Here is a 25,000-nt window from a genome sequence, read left to right on the forward strand (position 1 = left end):
ACGCGAACTATTTTTCGTCTTCACTAAACTGGGATTCCTTTATTGGCCTCTGGTATGTATGAATGCATGTGTGTATGTTTGTGAATGATTTATATAAACCGTTGAATATATAATTATGATGCATATATATTAGTGTAAATATATATATATATTATTATATATATATATATATATATATATATATATACACATAGACAGATGGTTATTTAACACACAAGGCAAAATATATAAGGAAAAGATGCTGGGACTTTCGACCCATATCGATGCTACTTTTTAGTTTCCTGTAAAAGAAACTACCGAGATGGCCATTTGTCTGTTCCTCCGCACTTTTTCTGTTCGCCCTCAGAACCTAAAAACCAATGAGGATAAAAGGCTGCAAATTGGCACGTTGATCATCCACCCTCCAATCGTCAAACATACCAAATTGCAGACCTCTAGCCTCAGTAGTGTTTATTTGATTTAAGATTGAAGTTAGCCATGATCTTGCATCTGAACAACACAGGCCACCATCTGGCTGTGGCTGAAAGTTTTAGGTACAGTAAACTCGATTGCACCAAAAAAGCTTTGGCGCTTTTTTTTCTCTCTTTAAAGATTAACTTGAGATACGACAAGCATTGCTAAATACACGAAACAGGAAAATAAACGACCAACCTACATACTGTATGTGTACAGAAATCCATGACAAATCTATTTGGATCGAAGTATACACACACGTACATATAAACATTCATAAAAATACATCCACACAGTGTGTGTGCGTATTTTACTGTAACACAACAGTATATGAAGATAAAATGCCCATAAAACACTATTTGAACGCTGCAACCCTATATATTTCGAGCACTTCCTTCGGTGGTCCTGTTCACTGGTAAAATATAGACAGATGATGTGTCAAGAGCATATATACTCTTGTGACACATCATCTGTCTATATTTTACTAGTGAACAGGGGCACAGAAGGAAGTGCCCGAAATATATAGGGTTGCAACGTTCAAATAGTGTTTTATGGGCCATTCATCTTCACACACACACACACACACACACACACACACACACACACACACACACACACACACACACACACACACACACACACACACACACAATAATATATATATATATATACATATTTACTGATGAGGTTAAATCGTTTCTAACCTTACTGAAGTTAAAAGGTCTCATTCAATCTATTGAAATTAAAACATTCTCTAACTTGAAGTTAAAAGCTCTCATTCAATCTAATGAAGTTAAAACATTCTCCAACTAGAAGTTAAAAGTGATCCAGTATCTTGAACTAAATTAAAACGGTCTTATACTACTTAAATTCAAGATAAGCTCCATGCAACAGAGTTGCGATTTGTAAATTTTTAAAAATATTATGAACAGAATTAACGTAATAAATTGCCAGAATTTACACAAAAATCATTAAATAACACCGACAAATTCACCAACAAGCTCCCAGACAGCAAGGATAGAGGAAGAGAAGAGTAGAAGAAATGAACTAACGATGAGACATTCCCCTTTCAAAATCTCTTCAACAAATTGGATTTCACAAGACGTGTTTTGAATTCTCTCTCTCTCTCTCTCTCTCTCTCTCTCTCTCTCTCTCTCTCTCTCTCTCTCTCTCTGGCCTGAGAATTTCCATCATTTTCTTACCACTGCCTTAGAAGGTAAGAGCAAGTATGTGCTCTCTCTCTCTCTCTCTCTCTCTCTCTCTCTCTCTCTCTCTCTCTCTCTCTCTCTCGGGCCTAAGAATTTCCATCATTTTCTAACGCTGCCTAAGAGGGTAAGAGTGAGTATATGGTCTCTCTCTCTCTCTCTCTCTCTCTCTCTCTCTCTCTCTCTCTCTCTCTCTCTCACACACACATAGTTCTTCAACTTACTATAATCATTCGTTCGAAAATGTAGGTAAAACATCATAGAAGCAGATGTAAGTGACAAAAAATGCAAATATATGCACCCTGTAGCCATGAATCATAATCAAATAAATAACCAACCAAGTAATAAAATCCAAAATAAGAAAGAAACAAATAAAGAGAGAAATCAAGAATATCAGGTAAAAGAGAAAAGCAAACCACCAATGAGATATGCAGAGGTGTCAGCAAAAAATTTCAAAGCATCAGCTCCGAAATTCTACTCAAGAGATAATAACTGTATTTATTATGCAAGAGGATATTGCAGAAACGGAGAAAAATTGCAGATTCAGACACAAAATGAATAATTTATTTATGAACGGAAGATCAAAATATTATGGAAAAGTTGGATTTTTAATGTCGAATTTCTGAAATGAAAAAAAGAACAACATACCAGAACAGGAAAGAGACATGGGAAAATCCTTATTACTACCAGTATTAAATGAAGGAGAAAACACGCAAACCATCATAGTGATAGAATGCGCAGGGTTTTAGTTACGAGTAACTCAAAAAGAAAAATAGAGTACTTAGAAGAACTAACCCAAAATGAAAAGAAAATAGATATAATGAATATAAGTGAAACCTGGTATTCCCAAGAGACTGGGAATGATGATCAAATAAAAGGGTTCCAAACTTATAGATCAGATAGAAAAAAATCGGAATCAAGGGGGAACCGCAATATATGGGGAAAGACAAAAAAAACCAAGGAAAAATATGAGAAATATAGTAACTCAGAATGTGAATAATAGCGGGTAGAATTTGAATCTGAAAAATTGATGAACATAGTAATATATAGACCTCCTAATACTAAAGAGTTTGCTTAATAATTGAAAAAATTGGATGATATATGTGAATCACAAGGACTGGACTATTTCCTCCCTATCTGTGACTTCAACTTTCCTTTCGTAGAATGGAAAGAACGAAAAAAAAAAAAAATAGGAGATTGTGGTTGTACTTATACATATAAAAAAATGAGGGAAGTAAGTAGTGCAGAACAAAGATAAGAGGCAATTTTTTGAAAAGAACTACTTAGATATGCTACTAGAATACAACATTCAACAAATAAATCACCTGCCAACAAGGAAAGGAAAATACTTTAGACCTAGTATTTGTGAACGAGATGAATTATGTTAAAGAAATAATAGTTTATAATGCGAGTATTTCAGACCATAATGTCATAGAATTAACAGTTCATTCCAAAGCAAGTGAAAAGAATGAGATAAGCAAGAAATGAAAAAAAAAAAGTGGGAAGGATATGGAAAATACAACTTCTACAGTAAAAATATAAAATGGTCAGAAATTAATGAAGAATTAAACAAAGATTGGGATAACATTTTCGTAAGTGATGACATAAGGGTAAATACGGAGATATTATAAAAATATTGGAGAAAAATAGTGGAAAAAATATATACCGAAGAAGAAAAGTAAACATCATTCATGCATACCAAGAGACAGAAGGATCTTGTTCCAGAAAATCAGAAAGTGGAAAAAAGGTCTTGCAAAAGAAAAAAATGCATGGAAAGTTATAGAACTAAAAAGTAAGGAAATAGAAAATGCAGAACAAAAAGATTATACAATCAAAAGAAAATGAAAAACGGGACTTGGAAGAAAAAACCCTATTAAATATCAGCAAAACCCCAAACTATTATACTCATATGCGAAGAAGATGAATAAAAGAAGAATAGAAATAGGCCCTCTGAGAATTGAAGGGAGATTAACGAATGAAAAAAAGGAAATTTGCAACATATTGGCAGAACGATATAAGAGAGAATTCACCCCTAGAATAGATAATAAAGATAATGATATAGAAGTAAGGGATGAAAATAGTGAATATTTAGCTGACATAGATATTAATGAAGCTGATATTGTGCAGGCTATTAATGAAATTAAAAATGGAGCTGCTGCAGGGCCTGATGGAATTCCTGCTATTTTGTTAAAGAAAGTAGTTCATTCTATCGCAAAGCCACTTGCAATATTATTAAGACAAAGTGTAGATACAGGCAAGATTTATGATGAGCACAAATTAGCATATATTACCCCTACTTTCAAAAGTGGATCTAGACTAGAGGCAAGTAATTATAGGCCTGTGAGTCTAACATCACATATTATGAAAGTGTATGAAAAGGGTAATGAAGAAAAATATTATGAAACAATTAATAAAAAATAATAAATTTGTTTAATAAAGGACAACATGGTTTCGTACCCGGAAAAAGTACACAAACCCAACTGTTAGTCCACCGTGAGAACATATTCAAAAATATGAAAAGCGGAAATGAAACAGATGTGGTTTATTTAGACTTTGCAAAAGCTTTTGATAAAGTAGACCATAATATATTAGCGAAGAAAATTAGAAAACACAATATCGTGGATAAAGTAGGAAGATGGTTAAAAGAATTTTTACACAACAGAAAACAGATAGTTATTGCAAACGACGAGAAATCGGATGAAGCCAAGGTAATATCCGGTGTGCCGCAAGGTACGGTGTTTAGCTGCAATACTGTTTGTTATTATGATTGAAGACATAGACAATAATGTTAAGGATTCGGTAGTGAGTAGTTTCGCAGATGAACACAAGAATAAGTAGAGAAATTACTTGTGATGAAGATAGGAACGCTCTACAAAGAGACCTTAACAAAGTATATGATTGGGCAGAGGTAAAATAGGATGGTATTTAACTCTGATAAATTTTAATCAATAAATTATGGAGACAGAGAAAGAAAGCTATATGCATATAGGGGACCTAATAATGAGACAATCACAAATAAGGAAGCAGTTAAAGACCTTGGTGTGATGATGAATAGGAACCATGTTATGCAATGATCAATAGCACTCTGTTGGCAAAATGTAAAGCAAAAATGGGAATGTTGTTACGGCACTTCAAAACAGAAAAGCTGAACACATGATTATGCTTTATAAAACATATGTTCGTAGTCCACTTGAATATTGCAATAGATATGGTACCCACACTATCAAAAGGATATTGCACAAAATAGAGAGTGTACAAAGGTCCTTTACAGCTAGAATAGAAGAAGTTAAAGACCTTGACTACTGGGAAAGACTACAATTCTTAAAATTATATAGTCTAGAAAGGAGAAGAGAACGCTACATGATAATTCAGGCATGGAAACAGATAGAAGGAATAGCAGAAAATATCATGGAAAAAAACTAAAAATATCAGAAAGAGCAAGGCAGAGGTAGATTAATAGTGCCCAAAACTATAACCAGGAAAAATAAGGAAAGCACACAGGACATTAATCCACTACGCACCAGCATCGATAATGCAGCGTCTATTCAATGCGTTGCCATCTCATCTGAGGAATATATCAGGAGTGAGCGTAGATGTGTTTAAGAATAAGCTCGACAAATATCTAAACTGCATCCCAGACCATCCAAGATTGGAAGATGCAAAGTATACCGGAAGATGTGCTAGCAACTCTCTGGTAGACATTAGAGGTGCCTCACACTGAGGGAACCTGGGGCAACCCGAACAAGATGTAAGGTCTGTAAGGTCTGTAAGGTCTCTCTTCTCTCTTCTTCTCTCTCTCTCTCTCTCTCTCTCATCTCTCTCTCTCTCTCTCTCTCTCTCTCTCTATCATCCCTAAATGAGAACGTGCCACTCCTCGTCTGGAAATGAGAACGTAGTCGCCTCATCTCCACTCATTTCCTGAAGAGGGAAATGAGACGTGGAAACTCGCAGGTTATGCAAGATCAGTTTGATGCAAAGAGGTTTAACTCAACAACAACAACAACAAAAATAATAATAATAATAATAATAATGATGATAATAACAATATCAACTGTCTACAATTATAATAATAATAATAATAATAATAATAATAATAATAATAATAATAATAATAATAATAATAAATAATAATAATAATAATAATAATAATAAGAATAATGAGGTGGAATATAGAAATTGTCATAATGATCCAAACACTACCAGCTAATCTAAATTTGAGAAGAGAGAGAGAGAGAGAGAGAGAGAGAGAGAGAGAGAGAGAGAAACCCTACTACTTGGTAATTCGGAGCTGTAATCCCTACCACGTAAGATATAGAACGATGTCCAAAGGGATGGTATTAATGGGAGCCATTAGTTCTCTTAAGTCCTTTTATCATGGATTACAGATTGATAAAATACCCCTCTCTCTCTCTCTCTCTCTCTCTCTCTCTCTCTCTCTCTCTCTCTCTCTCTCTCTCTCTCTCTCTCTCCAACATTGTTGTTCAACTTATAATAATAATTTGTTTAAAAATGTAACCAAAATATCAGACATGCATAAAAGCATAAAACTTAATTCTCTCTCTCTCTCTCTCTCTCTCTCTCTCTCTCTCTCTCGACAAAAAATGCAAATATATGCACCCTGTAGCCATGAATCATAATCAAATAAATAACCAACCAAGTAATAAAATCCAAAATAAGAAAGAAACAAATAAAAAGAGGGAGGAAATCAAGAATATCAGGTTAAAAGAGAAAAAAAAATAAAAACAAAACCACCAATGAGATATGCAGAGGTTTGTAACAGGCAAAAAAATAAAATTTTCAAAGCATTCAGCTCCGAAATTCTACTCAAGAGATAATAACTGTATTTATTATGCAAAGAGGATATTGCAGACAACGGAGAAAATTTGCAGATTCAGACACAAAATGAATAATTATGATGAAGGAAGATCAAAATAAATTATGGAAAAGTTGGATTTTTTTAATGTCAGAATTTCTGGGAAATGAAAAAAAGAAAACCAAAACATACCAGAACAGGAAAGAGACATGGGGAAAATCATTATTACTACCATTATTAAAATGAAGGAGAAAAACACGCAAACCATCATAGTGATGAATGCGCAGGGTTTAGTTACGAGTAACTCAAAAAGAAAAATAGAGTACTTAGAAGAACTAACCCAAAATGAAAAGAAAATAGATATAATAAATATAAGTGAAACCTGGTATTCCCAAGAGACTGGGAATGATGATCAAATAAAAGGGTTCCAAACTTATAGATCAGATAGAAAAAATAGGAATCAAGGGGGAACCGCAATATATGGGAAAGACAAAAAACAAGGAAAAATATATGAGAAATATAGTAACTCAGAATGTGAACTAATAGCGGTAGAATTTGAATCTGAAAAATTAATGAACATAGTAATATATAGACCTCCTAATACTAAAGAGTTTGACTTAATAATTGAAAAATTGGATAATATATGTAGAAATCACAAGGACTGGACTATTCTCCTATCTGGTGACTTCAACTTTCCTTTCGTAGAATGGAAAGAACGAATAGGAGATTGTGGTTGTACTTATACATATAAAAAAAGAGAGTAATAGTAGTGCAGAAGATAAGAGGCAAATTTGAAAAGCTATTAGATATGCTACTAGAATACAACATTCAACAAATAAATCACCTGCCAACAAGAAAGGAAAATACTTTAGACCTAGTATTTGTGAACGAGATGAATTATGTTAAAGAAATAATAGTTTATAATGCGAGTATTTCAGACCATAATGTCATAGAATTAACAGTTCATTCCAAAGCAAGTGAAAATAGAGATAAGCAAGAAATGAAAAAGTGGGAAGGATATGGAAAATACAACTTCTACAGTAAAAATATAAATGGTCAGAAATTAATGAAGAATTAAACAAAGATTGGGATAACATTTTCGTAAGTGATGACATAAGGGTAAATACGGAGATATTATATAAAAATATTGGAGAAAATAGTGGATAATATATACCGAAGAGAAAAGGTAAACATCATTCATGCATACCAAGAGACAGAAGGATCTTGTTCCAGAAAATCAGAAAGTGGAAAAAAGGTCTTGCAAAAGAAAAAAATGCATGGAAAGTTATAGAACTAAAAAGTAGATAGAAAATGCAGAACAAAAGATTATACAATCAAAAGAAAATGAAAAACGGGACTTGGAAGAAAAAACCCTATTAAATATCAAGCAAAAACCCCAACTATTATACTCATATGCGAAGAAGATGAATAAAAGAAGAATAGAAATAGGCCCTCTGAGAATTGAAGGGAGATTAACGAATGAAAAAAAGGAAATTTGCAACATACTGGCAGAACGATATAAGAGAGAATTCACCCCTAGAATAGATAATGAAGATAATGATATAGAAGTAAGGGACGAAAATAGTGAATATTTAGCTGACATAGAAATTAATGAAGTGATATTGTGCAGGCAATTAATGAAATTAAAAATGGAGCTGCTGCAGGGCCGGATGGAGTCCCTGCTATTTTGTTAAAGAAAGTAGTTCATTCTATCGCAAAGCCACTTGCAATATTATTAAGACAAAGTGTTAGATACAGGCAAGATTTATTTTGATGAGCACAAATTAGCATATATCTACCCCTACTTTCAAAAGTGGATCAAGACTAGAGGCAAGTAATTATAGGCCTGTGAGTCTAACATCACATATTATGAAAGTGTATGAAAGGGTAATGAAGAAAAATATTATGAAACATTTAATAAAAAATAATTTGTTTAATATAGGACAACACGGTTTCGTACCCGGAAAAAAGTACACAAACCCAACTGTTAGTCCACCGTGAGAACATATTCAAAAATATGAAAAGCGGAAATGAAACAGATGTGGTTTATCTAGACTTTGCAAAAGCTTTTGACAAAGTAGACCATAATATATTAGCGAAGAAAATTAGAAAACACAATATCGTAGATAAAGTAGGAAGATGGTTAAAAGAATTTTTACACAACAGAAAACAGATAGTTATTGCAAACGATGAGAAATCGGATGAAACCAAGGTAATATCCGGTGTGCCGCAAGGTACGGTGCTAGCTGCAATATTGTTTGTTATTATGCATTGAAGACATAGACAGTAATGTTAAGGATTCGGTAGTGAGTAGTTTCGCTGATGACACAAGAATAAGTAGAGAAAATTACTTGTGATGAAGATAGGAACGCTCTACAAAGAGACCTTAACAAAGTATATGATTGGGCAGAGGAAAATAGGATGGATATTTAACTCTGATAAATTTGAATCAATAAATTATGGAGACAGAGAAGGAAACCTATATGCATATAGGGGACCTAATAATGAGACAATCACAAATAAGGAAGCAGTTAAAGACCTTGGTGTGATGATGAATAGGAACATGTTATGCAATGATCAAATAGCAATTCTGTTGGCAAAATGTAAAGCAAAAATGGGAATGTTGTTACGGCACTTCAAAACAAGAAAAGCTGAACACATGATTATGCTTTATAAAACATATGTTCGTAGTCCACTTGAATATTGCAATATGATATGGTACCCACACTATCAAAAGGATATTGCACAAATAGAGAGTGTACAAAGGTCCTTTACAGCTAGAATAGAAGAAGTTAAGGACCTAGACTACTGGGAAAGACTACAATCCTTAAAATTATATAGTCTAGAAAGGAGAAGAGAACGCTACATGATAATTCAGGCATGGAAACAGATTGAAGGAATAACAGAAAATATCATGGAACTAAAAATATCAGAAAGAGCAAGCAGAGGTAGATTAATAGTGCCCAAAACTATACCAGGAAAAATAAGGAAAGCACACAGGACATTAATCCACTACGCACCAGCATCGATAATGCAGCGTCTATTCAATGCGTTGCCAGCTCATCTGAGGAATATATCAGGAGTGAGCGTAGATGTGTTTAAGAATAAGCTCGACAAATATCTAAACTGCATCCCAGACCATCCAAGATTGGAAGATGCAAAATATACCGGAAGATGTACTAGCAACTCTCTGGTAGACATTAGAGGCGCCTCACACTGAGGGACCTGGGGCAACCCGAACGAACTGTAAGGTCTGTAAGTAAGGTAAGGTCTCTCAGGGACCATTTAATTACCGCCTGTAATTACAATGAAAGACAGCTTGCCACTTATGATTTGCAACGATGGAGATGCCAAGGCGAAAAGAATGAATCTTTTTGGTGATATCGCAAGATTGGAATTTCATAATTTCTTCGCCCGTTTCGTCTTCAGAATAATCACTGATCTATTTCTCTCAAGAATTGACGTCACAGAAATCACTCACATTGCTTCCTACTTGACCTTTATATATCTTTTTATTAAACATTTTTTTCCATATGAAAACTGTCTAAAGAAGTGTCTTGCCGAATCAATATTAGTTTCTTACGTTCAAAATCCTACTTGCATCGAACTATAGTAGATTCACATCAACCGTGCATCCGTTGTCTAGGCCAGTTCTTTACGACGCTCCTGATTGGCTGTTGATAAACCAGTCACAGGGCTGGAAACTCTCAATCTCTCTCTCGAGAGTTCACATAGGCAAGATGTATGTTCCACCTCGTCTGAGGGATACATCTTTTAAAAAGGTCTCTCTCAGGAGAAATGGAACATACATGCTGCCTATGTGAACTCTCTCGAGAGAGATTGAGAGTTTCCAGCCCTGTGACTGGTTTATCAACAGCCAATCAGGAGCGTCGTAAGGGACTGGCCTAGACATCAGATGTACGGTTGATGTGAATCTCCTATAGTATCAATATATGCTGAGAATACAGGCTTCAGAATACACACATACACACACACAGACATAGAGATTATTTTTCAGGGTATGGTAATCTGGTTTTTCGTACAGCGTAGCCGTGGTCCATGAAAATCTCAGCCAGCCGTGGTGGCCTGTATTGTTACGGTGCCAGACGCACGCTATCATGGCTAACTGTATCCTTACATAAAATATAAACTGCTGAGGCTAGAGGGCTGCAATTTGGTATGTTTGATGACTGGAGGGTGGATGATCAACGTACCAATTTGCAGCCCCATAGCCTCCGTAGTCTTTAAGATCTGAGGGCAGACAGAAAAAGTGTAGACGGACAGACGCATATGCCCATCTCAAAAGTTTTCCTTTGCAGAAAAACTAAAAACTCAATTTTCCACTGTTACACACCGGTAGACACGCAATAACTATGCAAATAAGACGGTAAACGAAGTTTATCTTGGCCGCGAATGTTTATAGAATAACGTATTGAAACACAGCTTTTGTGTGTTTTTCTCTTTTCCGCGGATTTGCAACAAAAGGATTTCGTATTCATGAAGATCACCTCATCTGAATTTTGTTGATCTGCATAAAACTGTGGGTTTTGCTAACGGCCGGAATAGTCTCGAAAAGGGTATTTTTCATATATATATATATATATATGATATATATATATATATATATATATATATATATATATATATATACAAATATGTATATATGTATTATAATAATACAAACATATATATATATAATATATATAGATATATATATGATATATATATATATATATATATATATATAAAGGTATAGCCACGAAGAAAAAGATAAACAACGGAGTTCTGCAAGATCTATCGACTCGACGCCCTTTACTTAGCAGACAAACTGGCTTACATGAGAAATTGAAAGTACAGGAAAGGTCGTATAAGTAACAGATAGGGATTATAAGGAGATTAGTACCTTGAATCCAACACACCTGGAGAATGAGTAACTTTTCCTAACAAGCATAAACATGGGTACAATTTAAGAACAAAAAGATTAAGTCCAACTGCTCAGACACAGGGACAAGACAATTAAAGGATTATACAGTGCGACATTGGTAAATAAAACTTATTCATAAAGCATATTAAACATACATATACAATGAAACTATCTCTAAGGCAACTAATTTGTATTTGAAGTCTGTGATTATATCTTTGAGGTCATTCTTAAACATGTTACAAATTACAAAGGGTCTAAATAAAAACAGGCCACGACTAATATTAAAATTACAATGGGAAGTATGGCAGATTTTAAAAGATTTTGTGATAAGACATCTTTTGATCTTGCAATTACTGAACTACCAATCCATTTATCCGGTGGTTGTTGTCACTTATTGCCATATTCATTCATTTATGTATATAATATATCATATATATATATATATATTATATATATATATATATATATATATATATATATATATATTCATATTATATATATAAATGATTAATATATATATTATATATATATATATATATATATATATAATATATATATACGTATACGTTTATATATAATCATACGTAGCTATGTATATATATATATATATATATATATATATATATATATATATATATATATATATATAATCACTAAATATACTTGAAAATAAACTGCATTTCCGCTTTATACTTTGGGTCAAATGGAAAAAAAAATTCTCCTGAAGAATCAACCAAAATAATGAACAGTTTGAGAAAAGGTCCAAAACTGTATTGCTTCCCTCTGAAAATAATTTTTCTGAGAGATTTTCTTGAGAGAGAGAGAGAGAGAGAGAGAGAGAGAGAGAGAGAGAGAGAGAGAGAGAGAGAGAGAGAGAGAGAGAGAGAATACTTCGGAATCCTATTCTACACCCTCCTTGCAACTGGTGTAGTATTCTGTTCAAGAGAGAACAGAATGTATAAATTTAAGACCAAACGCCAAGCGCTGGGTCCTACGAGGTCATTCAGCGCTGAAATGGAAATTCACTTGAAGGTTTGAAAGGTGTAACAGGAGGAGAACATATTGCAGTTGTACTAAGAAACAACTGTTAGTGAGGTTGGAAGATCAAATGGAAAACAGGGAATATGAACGGAGGTACAGTAGTATTCACGATTCACAAGGAGACCAGAAAGTCAACTGAGCTATAGTAGAATCACATCAACCGTGCATCTGATGTCTAGGCGAGTTCCTTACGACGCTCCTGATTGGCTGTTGATAAGCCAATCACAGGGCTGCAAACTCTCAGTCTCTCTCGAGAGTTAGTATATTCAGTATGTATGCTCCACCTTTCCTAAGGGATACTTTTGAAAAACGTATCCCTCAGGAGTGGTGGAACACACATCCTGCCTATGTGAACTCTCGAGAGAAACTGAGAGCTTCCAGCCCTGTGATTGGCTTATCAACAGCCAATCAGGAGCGTCGTAAGGGACTGGCCTAGACATCGGATGCACGGTTGATGTGAATCTACTTAGGAAGAACGGACACCAATTGCTAATTCCGTCCGTATGTTGCCGCATGCCAACATAATTTGGAAGCTCATGAGCTGCCAAATTAACTTTACATTTATGAATGTTAACGTTGCTTGCCTGTCGGCAAATGCAAATTGTGGTTACTGTGGTATGCCGCGGTTGGATAACGCATTCCTGTCCTGAAAAATGAGCTAATAAACGTAATGTATGCGTATATGTGTACAAATATATACATATCTACATATACATGAAGTAAATATACAGATTATCATCTTATTTATATAAATTATACCCAATATCCCCTTCTTATCATACCTACCCTTCACAGACTGAATGAAACAAAAATCTAAAACCTACTACAGAGAGAGAGAGAGAGAGAGAGAGAGAGAGAGAGAGTAGGGTTGAAGGGAAGAGGCCACAGAGAGAAATGATCTCCATAATAATTAAGGAGGCAGCCCTTACACCCGTCTCAGATATATCACATCCATCAAGAAAGTGTGACGTGTAATTTGGAAGTCCACTTTTTCACATTAATGAATCGCACCTCCCGGGAGAAGAATAAGAATAAAAATTCCTTTTCTTTCTATCTTCCACTCTACAAAATACGTCGATTTCTAACTTCCAGTAAAAGGAGTTACCAGGACTGAAAAGAACGTTAGTGAAACGTACTCGTATAAGGACGCAATGCCAGTATTAATTGCTAAATCAGAAACACTGTTCATACTCAAGACTGTTAAAACTTAATAATAATAATAATAATAATAATAATAATAATAATAATAATAATAATAATAATAATAATAATAATATAATAATAATAATAATAATAATAATGATTCAGTGGCAAAAGCCCTCCACTGGAGCCTGTGCAAGAAATATCAGCTACCTTGCAGTATAAGTGGTACGAGCACCAACCTGAAGGAGTGATAGAAAACGATCAGGTCAAGATCCTCTGGGACTATGGTATCAGAACAGATATGGTGATACGTGCAAACAGACCAGACGTGACGTTGATTGACAAAATCTAGAAGAAAGTATTAATCATAGATGTCGCAATCCCATGGGACACCAGAGTTGAAGAGAATGAACGAGAAAAAATTGAGAAGTACCAAGGTCTGAAAATAGAAATAAGAAGGATATGGGATATGCCAGTGGAAATTGTACCCATAATCATAGGAACACTAGGCATGATCCCAAGATCCCTGAAAAGGAACCTAGAAAAACTAGATGCCAAAGTAGCTCCAGGGCACGTGCAGAAGAGTGTACTCCTAGAAACAGCCCACATTAAGAAAAGTGATGGGCTCCTAAGGAGGAAGAATGCAACCCGGAACCCCACACTATAAATACCACCCAGTTGAATAAGATGACTGTGATGAAAAAAAAAATAACAACAATAATAGTCGAAACATAGATATTCCGATACTTAAAAAACTAACGAGGATGAAATAATTTTTTTTTAACAGTAGAATTTACACTTGTCTGTCTCACTGATGGCAGCTGAGACAGAAGAATATATTTCAAATTTGATCAAATGAGAATATCTTAAAAACTTTATGTCATAGGAAAAAAAATCATCAGATTAATGTAAGGCATGACAGAAACTACAGCTACAAGAAATTTCACTTATAACCTACAGTAATCGGCACAGGCATCTAAATTATACAGTGAAATGTACATCATGAATATGAAAAAAAAATGACAACGTTTAAAAACGTTAAAACTGAAAAAGCAATGGAAAATTTATACTATAGCAGATTCACATCAACCGTGGATTTGATGTCTAGGCCAGTCCCTTACGACGCTCCTGATTGGCTGTTGATAAGCCAATCACAGGGTTGGAAACTCTTCAGTCTCTCGAGAGTGTTCACATAAGCAGGATGAATGTTCCACCTCTTTTGAAAGATGTATCCCTCAAGAGAGGTGGAATACCAGGAGCGTCGTAAGGGACTGTCCTAGACATCAAATACACTGTAGATGTGAAACTACTATAGTACCCTCACTTCCTATTACAAACACTGACTCACTCTAGGCTGTTTGTCGACCATGTAAATAATGCAAATATAGCCACACACTTCCGAAGTGATGATCTTAAATAATGTACAGGGTTTGGATGGCTCTCTCTCTCTCTCTCTCTCTCTCTCTCTCTCTCTCTCTCTCTCTCTCTCTCTCTCTATCCTTTTCAACCCTTGTACTTCGATATCAAATGGAATTTTGAGTATTTTCCTGAAGTACCTATGTACTGTTTTATACATACATACTTACACACAAACATATATGTATATATATATATTATAGATATATATATATATATATATATTGTTTATATATATGTGATATGATATATATATATATATATATTACATAAATATATATATATTATATATATATATATATATATATATATATATATATGTGTGTGTAAATTCTCTCTACCTCGGAATTAATATATTTTCATATATGTTTAACCGAGGGGGAATTTTATTAAGCGATAATAGGAACGGCGATCGCCAGGCTCGAACCAGCGAACTCTCAGTCCCAGGACTGGCAGTGAAGCCTAAAACCACTATGCGGTGGCGTAGTGGTTTTAGGCTTCACTGCCAGTCCTGGGATTGAGAGTTCGCTGGTTCGAGCCTGGCGATCGCCGTTCCTATTATCGCTTAATAAAATTCCCCTCGGTTAAACATATATGAACAAAATATATTAATTCCGAGGTTAGAGGAGAATTAGATATTAAAGGACATTTGTAGTTCGATATTTGTATATGAATCACAGGTAACAATGTGATATGACTGATATATGTGTGTGTGTACCATCACTTGACCAAAATTAATACTCTACCCCAGAGCAATTGGTAAGTAATAGATTCCTATTTGCTCAATTACCAACACCAAAGGGTCACTTGCATAAAAAAGGGACCACTGGAACTTGAAGTATCAAGCTTCCAAAGAACGTTGGTTTGCAACTTACCCACCGCTGAAGACCAGCCCCCCCCGCCTCCAAAACCCAAAAACTGGCCAGCAGTAAGTGATCATGGTACATAGCCAGTGATTTTTTCATCGTCCAATACCAGCGACATCTACTACCAGCGTACCAGCTGTAGGCCAAAGAGATATTAATTTCCTTCTTTTAAAAAAATCTGCTTTTGCATGTTCCTAGAGGCAGTTTGAACCTGCCAATCTGTTTTTTGTGTGGTTGTAGAGTAGTTGAGACTGCAATCTGTGGTCACAAACGCCCATTCCACCCCTCCCCTACAAAGTCTGAAATTATCCTGTAGGGGTTAATTCCCCCACGGCTGAGGAACACTGCTCTAGACAATATATGACCGACATCCATCGACGAAGGCTGTTTCCAGAGTATAAGTCTCCCTTTAGCGGAGAAAATGAAACCCTCATTGACTTCTGTGATTTATGGACCCTTCCCATCGCTGTTGACGACACACTTCGTCTCGATCTTGACAGGGAAATTATTTTCGCGAGTTTACTTCTGGCCAAGTTTCATTTACGTTCCGTGAAATATGGGCGATGCATGTCCTCTTCTGTGGGCGGTGGGCGGTTCTGGTCAGGCTTTTTTTGAGGAGTCGGTTAAAGAGAATTATATATATGTATATATATATATATATATACATATATTATATATATATATATATATGTATATATATACATATGTGTATATATATATATATATATATATATATATATATATATATATATAGTATATATATATATATGTGTGTACATATACACGAGCCTGCATTGATATTGCGCATATAGTAAGTATGTGATATGCATATCCATAATTGCAATAAAACATATGACTGTATCTACCTGTATATCTACCTATAAATCCATCATGTATATATATATATAGATGATCTTTTTTTTATTTTTTTTATAAAAAAATTTAAATGATTCCCCTCCTTCGCCTCTCTCGTCTCTCTCTCTCTCTCAAATAATGTCTCTCTCTCTCTCCCTCTCTCTCAGATCGGGGGGTCTCTCTCTCTCTCTCTCTCTCTAGAAGAACCGAATCTAACCCAAAATGAAAAGAAAATAGATATAATGAATATAAGTTGAAACCTGGTATTCCCAAGAGACTGGGAATGATGATCAAATAAAAGGGTTCCAAACTTATAGATCAGATAGAAAAAATAGGAATCAAGGGGGAACCGCAATATAGGGAAATAGCAAAAACAAGGAAAAATATATGAGAAATATAGTAACTCAGAATGTGAACTAATAGCGGTAGAATTTGAATCTGAAAAATTGATGAACATAGTAATATATAGACACCTCCTAATACTAAAGAGTTTTGACTTAATAATTGAAAAACTTGGATGATATATGTTAGAAATCACAAGGACTGGGACTATTCTCCTATCTGGTGACTTCAACTTTCCTTTCGTAGAATGGAAAGAACGAATAGGAGAATTGTGGTTGTACTTATACATATATAAAAAAGAGAGTAATAGTAGTGCAGAAGATAAGACGGCAATTTGAAAAGCTATTAGATATGCTACTAGAATACAACATTCAACAAATAAATAACCTGCCAACAAGAAAGGAAAATACTTTAGACCTAGTATTTGTGAACGAGATGAATTATGTTAAAGAAATAATAGTTTATAATGCGAATATTTCCAGACCATAATGTCATAGAATTAACAGTTCATTCCAAAGCAAGTGAAAATAGAGATAAGCAAGAAATGAAAAAGTGGGAAGGATATGGGAAAATAACAACTTCTACAGTAAAAATATAAAATGGTCAGAAATTAATGAAGAATTAAACAAAGATTGGGATAACATTTTCGTAAGTGATGACATAATTGGGTAATACGGAGATATTATATAAAATATTGGAGAAAATAGTGGAAAACATATATATCCGAAGAAGAAAAGTAAACATCATTCATGCATACCAAGAGACAGAAGGATCTTGTTCCAGAAAATCAGAAAGTGGAAAAAAGGTCTTGCAAAAGAAAAAAATGCATGGAAAGTTATAGAACTAAAAAGTAAGATAGAAAATGCAGAACAAAAGATTATACAATCAAAAGAAAATGAAAAACGGACTTGAAGAAAAAACCCTATTAAATATCAAGCAAAACCCCAGGCTATTATACTCATATGCGAAGAAGATGAATAAAAGAAGAATAGAAATAGGCCCTCTGAGAATTGAAGGGAGATTAACGAATGAAAAAAGGAAATTTGCAACATACTGGCAGAACTATATAAGAGAGAATTCACCCCTAGAATAGATAATGAAGATAATGATATAGAAGTAAGGGATGAAAATAGTGAATATTTAGCTGACATAGATATTAATGAAGCTGATATTGTGCAGGCTATTAATGAAATTAAAAATGGAGCTGCTGCAGGGCCTGATGGAATTCCTGCTATTTTGTTAAAGAAAGTAGTTCATTCTATCGCAAAGCCACTTGCAATATTATTAAGACAAAGTGTAGATACAGGGCAAGATTTATGATGAGCACAAATTAGCATATATTTACCCCTACTTTCAAAAGTGGATCAAGACTAGAGGCAAGTAATTATAGGCCTGTGAGTCTAACATCACATATTATGAAAGTGTATGAAAGGGTAATGAAGAAAAAAATATTATGAAACATTTTAATAAAAAATAATTTGTTTAATAAAGGACAACATGGTTTCGTACCCGGAAGAAAACGTACACAAAACCCAACTGTTAGTCCACCGTGAGAACATATTCAAAAATATGAAAAGCGGAAATGAAACAGATGTGGTTTATTTAGACTTTGCAAAAGCTTTTGATAAAGTAGACCATAATATATTAGCGAAGAAAATTAGAAACACAATATCGTGGATAAAGTAGGAAGATGGTTAAAAGAATTTTTACACAACAGAAAACAGATAGTTATTGCAAACGACGAGAAATCGGATAAAGAACCAAGGTAATATCCGGTGTGCCGCAAGGTACGGTGTTAGCTGCAATACTGTTTGTTATTATGATTGAAGACATAGACAATAATGTGAAGGATTCGGTAGTGAGTAGTTTCGCAGATGACACAAGAATAAGTAGAGAATTACTTGTGATGAAGATAGGAACGCTCTACAAAGAGACCTTAACAAAGTATATGATTTGTTGGGCAGAGGTAAATAGGATGGTATTTAACTCTGATAAATTGAATCATAAATTATGGAGACAGAGAAAGAAAGCTATGCATATAAGGGACCTAATAATGAGACCATCACAAATAAGGAAGCAGTTAAAGACCTTGGTGTGATGATGAATAGGAACATGTTATGCAATGATCAAATAGCAACTCTGTTGGCAAAATGTAAAGCAAAAAATGGGAATGTTGTTACGGCACTTCAAAACAAGAAAAGCTGAACACATGATTATGCTTTATAAAACATATGTTCGTAGTCCACTTGAATATTGCAATATGATATGGTACCCACACTATCAAAAGGATATTGCACAAATAGAGAGTGTACAAAGGTCCTTTACAGCTAGAATAGAAGAAGTTAAGGACCTAGACTACTGGGAAAGACTACAATTCTTAAAATTATATAGTCTAGAAAGGAGAAGAGAACGCTACATGATAATTCAGGCATGGAAACAGATAGAAGGAATAGCAGAAAATCATGGAATAAAAATATCAGAAAGAGCAAGCAGAGGTAGATTAATAGTGCCCAAAACTATACCAGGAAAAATAAGGAAAGCACACAGGACATTAATCCACTACGCACCAGCATCGATAATGCAGCGTCTATTCAATGCGTTGCCAGCTCATCTGAGGAATATATCAGGAGTGAGCGTAGATGTGTTTAAGAATAAGCTCGAACAAATATCTAAACTGCATCCAGACCATCCAAGATTGGAAGATGCAAAATATACCGGAAGATGTACTAGCAACTCTCTGGTAGACATTAGAAGGTGCCTCACACTGAGGGGACCTGGGGCAACCCGAACAAGATGTAATGGTCTGTAAGGTAAGGTCTCAACGAGATATGCAGAGGTGCCAGCAAAAAATTTTTCAATGCATCAGCTCCAAGATTCTACTCAGAGATAATAACTGTTTTTTATTATGCAAGGGGATATTGCAGATATGGAGAAAATTGCAGATTCAGACACAAAATGAATAATTATGATGAAGGAAGAACAAATATTATGTGGAAAAGTTTGATTGGTTTTTTAATGTCAGAATTTCTGAAATGAAAAAAAAGAACACTACCAGAAACAGGAGAGACATGGGAAAATCCTTATTATTACCAATATTAAATGAAGGAGGAAAACAGACAGCAAACCATCATAGTGATGAATGCGCAGGGTTTTAGTTACGAGTAACTCAAAAAGAAAAAATAGAGTACTTAGAAGAACTAACCCAAATTGAAAAGAAAATAGATATTAATGAATATAAGTGAAACCTGGTATTTCCAGAGACTGGGAATGATGATCAAATAAAAAAAGGGTTTCAAACTTATGATCAGATGGAAAAAATAGGAATCAAGGGGGAACCGCAATATATGGGAAAGACAAAAAACAAGGAAAAATATATGAGAAATATAGTAACTCAGAATGTGAACTAATAGCGGTAGAATTTGAATCTGAAAAATTAATGAACATAGTAATATATAGACCTCCTAATACTAAAGAGTTTGACTTAATAATAGAAAATTGGATGATATATGTAGAAATCACAAGGACTGGACTATTCTCCTATCTGGAGACTTCAACTTTCATTTCGTAGACTGGAAAGAACGAATAGGTAGATTGTGGATGTACTTATACATATAAAAAAGAGAGTAATAGTAGTGCAGAAGATAAGAGGCAATTCGAAAAGCTATTAGATATGCTACTAGAATACAACATTCAACAAATAAATCACCTGCCAACAAGAAAGGAAAATACTTTAGACCTAGTATTTGTGAACGAGATGAATTATGTTAAAGAAATAATAGTTTATAATGCGAGTATTTCAGACCATATGTCATAGAATTAACAGTCCATTCCAAAGCAAGTGAAAACAGAGATAAGCAAGAAATGAAAAAGTGGGAAGGATATGGAAAATACAACTTCTACAGTAAAAATATAAAATGGTCAGAAATAAATGAAGAATTAAACAAAGATTGGGATAATATTTTCGTAAGTGATGACATAAAGGTAAATACGGAGATATTATATAAAATATTAGAGAAAATAGTGGATAAATATATACCGAAGAAGAAAAGTAAACATCAGTCATGCATACCAAGAGACAGAAGGATCTTGTTCCAGAAAATCAGAAAGTGGAAAAAAGGTCTAGCAAAAAAAAAAAAAAATGCATGGAAAGTTATATAACTAAAAAGTAAGATAGAAAATGCAGAACAAAAGATTATACAATCAAAAGAAATGAAAAACGGGACTTGGAAGAAAAACCCTATTAAATATCAAGCAAAATCCCAAACTATTATACTCATATGCGAAGAAGATGAATAAAATAAGAATAGAAATAGGCCCTCTAAGAATTGAAGGGAGATTAACGAATGAAAAAAAGGAAATTTGCAACAATACTGGCAGAACGATATAAGAGCAATTCACCCCTAGAATAGATAATGAAGATAATGATATAAAAGTAAGGGATGAAAATAGTGAATATTTAGCTGACATAGATATTAATGAAGCTGATATTGTGCAGGCTATTAATGAAATTAAAATGGAGCTGCTGCAGGGCCTGATGGAATTCCTGCTATTTTGTTAAAGAAAGTAGTTCATTCTATCGCAAAGCCACTTGCAATATTATTAAGACAAAGTGTAGATACAGGCAAGATTTATGATGAGCACAAATTAGCATATATTACCCCTACTTTCAAAAGTGGATCAAGACTAGAGGCAAATAATAGGCCTGTGAGTCTACATCACATATTATGAAAGTGTATGAAAGGGTAATGAAGAAAAATATTATGAAACATTTAATAAAAAATAATTTGTTTAATAAAGGACAACATGGTTTCGTACCCGGAAAAAGTACACAAACCCAACTGTTAGTCCACCGTGAGAACAAAAATATTCAAAAATATGAAAAGCGGAAATGAAACAGATGGTGTTTATTTAGAACTTTGCAAAAGCTTTTGATAAAGTAGACCATAATATATTAGCGAACTAAAATTAGAAAACACAATATCGTGGATAAAGTAGGAAGATGGTTAAAAGAATTTTTACACAACAGAAAACAGATAGTTATTGCAACGACGAGAAATCGGATGAAGCCAAGGTAATATCCGTGTGCCGCAAGGTACGGTGTTAGCTGCAATACTGTTTGTTATTATGATTGAAGACATAGACAATAATGTTAAGGATTCGGTAGTGAGTAGTTTCGCAGATGACACAAGAATAAGTAGAGAAATTACTTGTGATGAAGATAGGAACGCTCTACAAAGAGACCTTAACAAAGTATATGATTGGGCAGAGGTAAATAGGATGGTATTTAACTCTGATAAATTTGAATCAATAAATTATGGAGACAGAGAAAGAAAGCTATATGCATATAGGGACCTAATAATGAGACAATCACAAATAAGGAAGCAGTTAAAGACCTTGGTGTGATGATGAATAGGAACATGTTATGCAATGATCAAATAGCAACTCTGTTGGCAAAATGTAAAGCAAAAATGGGAATGTTGTTACGGCACTTCAAAACAAGAAAAGCTGAACACATGATTATGCTTTATAAAACATATGTTCGTAGTCCACTTGAATATTGCAATATGATATGGTACCCACACTATCAAAAGGATATTGCACAAATAGAGAGTGTACAAAGGTCCTTTACAGCTAGAATAGAAGAAGTTAAAGACCTTGACTACTGGGAAAGACTACAATTCTTAAAATTATATAGTCTAGAAAGGAGAAGAGAACGCTACATGATAATTCAGGCATGGAAACAGATAGAAGGAATAGCAGAAAATATCATGGAACTAAAAATATCAGAAAGAGCAAGCAGAGGTAGATTAATAGTGCCCAAAACCTATACCAGGTAAAAATAAGGAAACACACAGGACATTAATCCACTACGCACCAGCATCGATAATGCAGCGTCTATTCAATGCGTTGCCAGCTCATCTGAGGAATATATCAGGAGTGAGCGTAGATGTGTTTAAGAATAAGCTCGACAAATATCTAAACTGCATCCCAGACCATCCAAGATTGGAAGATGCAAAATATACCGGAAGATGTACTAGCAACTCTCTGGTAGACATTAGAGGTGCCTCACACTGAGGGACCTGGGGCAACCCGAACAAGATGTAATGTCTGTAAGGTAAGGTCTGTAAGGTCTCTCTCTCTCTCTCTCTCTCTGAGTATCAGATTATCTCCAAAATCTGGAGCCAAGAGAGAAATATGGATAAAATTCAAGAAAACAGAAACTGATAAACGAACAGAGAAAAGTTTCTCTCCCGGTTGCAATGTCCAAAGAATAGATTACAGAATTTAGGCCAAAGGACGAGCGTTGGGGCCTATGAGGTCATTCGGCACTGAAAAGGAAACTTGACAGTAAAAAGGCTTATTAGTTTTAACTGGAGGAAGATCTTTACAAGTTGCAATATATATATTATACATATATTTGTAGAATCCACTGGTCATTTTAACCAGATACACATGGAAATGTAATAGCCACAATGCTTTCTTAACTTCTCAGATTCTTTGCTCTTTGTTTTTTTGTTATTTTTTTTTTTGATACGCCTGTCACTGCAAAGCCTCGAGATCCAACTTCGAAGAAATATGAAAGAAATCATGAAACGAACCCCCGATACCATAATCACGACGAGGTCACCTTGCTGGTGAGTGTGTGTGTGTGTGTGTGTGTGTATCACGTACAAAATCATGCCTTTTAGACTGAAGGAAAGAGAAACGACTTAAATCCTTAACAACCTACACCAACTGCTTCGCTTCAAGACTGCTGGGAACCAGAATATCCCCCGAAGCTGATATTAAAATAATCATCAAAAGTCAACGACGCTTCAGGAATCCCACGCAACGCTGAAGGTTAAACTGTATTCGACGCTTCGTCGTCATCTCCGATGCACAAAGAGAATCGTGTACCTCACAAAGAGAGCATCTTGTGTCACAGTTCTGGTAGATGAAACGCCACCCTGGCTCGCGTATCCTAACTATAATGCATGCATAGCATATCCTGGTTCTTTCGTATACTACAAAATTTACTGAATATTCAAGGAATACACACGAGAATTTCATGTTTCCATTTTCAGTCGAAAGGATGAATAGGGTTCTCACATAATTGCATTTCTTTTAAGGTGGGGGTAGGGGGGGGGGCATATTCGAGAACCCCCTAGCAAGTAGGATTCTTTCACCCTTGTTTACACTTACAGATTTATAATTATTATTATTATTATTATTATTATTATTATTATTATTATTATTATTATTATTATTATTATTATTATGAAACCTATTCATATGGAACAAGCCCACTAAAGGGGCCACAGACTTGAAATTCAAGTTTCCAAAGAATATTAAGGTGTTCATTAGGAATGATTAAATGGTGGTCATGGAAAATACAGAAAGAAGAGATATCGCGTAATACAAAAGAAAAAAAGATTAATAAAAAACCAATGAATTAACAAATAGATAAAAATGATTAACATAGTTCATAATCATCAGTATGCAAATAAAGACAACAATCTTCAGAATTAGTTACAACAGTGAAAGTAAAACGATAAAACTACAAAGAAACATAAACTATATCCGATAATATTGATTTCATCTATAATCATTAATTTTTCAATGTCCGGTATGTAATAAAAATAGATGGACAAATTAAAATCATTAAATACAAAACATATACTTTTAAAGGAAAGGTTATTTAAGTTCAGTGTTGAAATACGATTAGATAAAAACACTCCAGTGTTAAAAACTAAAATGGTAAAAGTATATTACAACATCTTCGAAAAAAAAAACAAGCCATGATCATCGAACACATCTTTCGCAATACGAGATTGCCCCAACGTCACTTAAAAAGCAAATAGCGCCCGTCGTGATTACTTACAAACCTCTTCTTGATGAGAGAGAGAGAGAGAGAGAGAGAGAGAGAGAGAGAGAGAGAGAGAGAGAATGTGCATCAGTGTTT

This window comes from Macrobrachium nipponense, chromosome 36 (genome assembly GCF_015104395.2).
Source record: "Macrobrachium nipponense isolate FS-2020 chromosome 36, ASM1510439v2, whole genome shotgun sequence".
NCBI lineage: Eukaryota > Metazoa > Arthropoda > Malacostraca > Decapoda > Palaemonidae > Macrobrachium > Macrobrachium nipponense.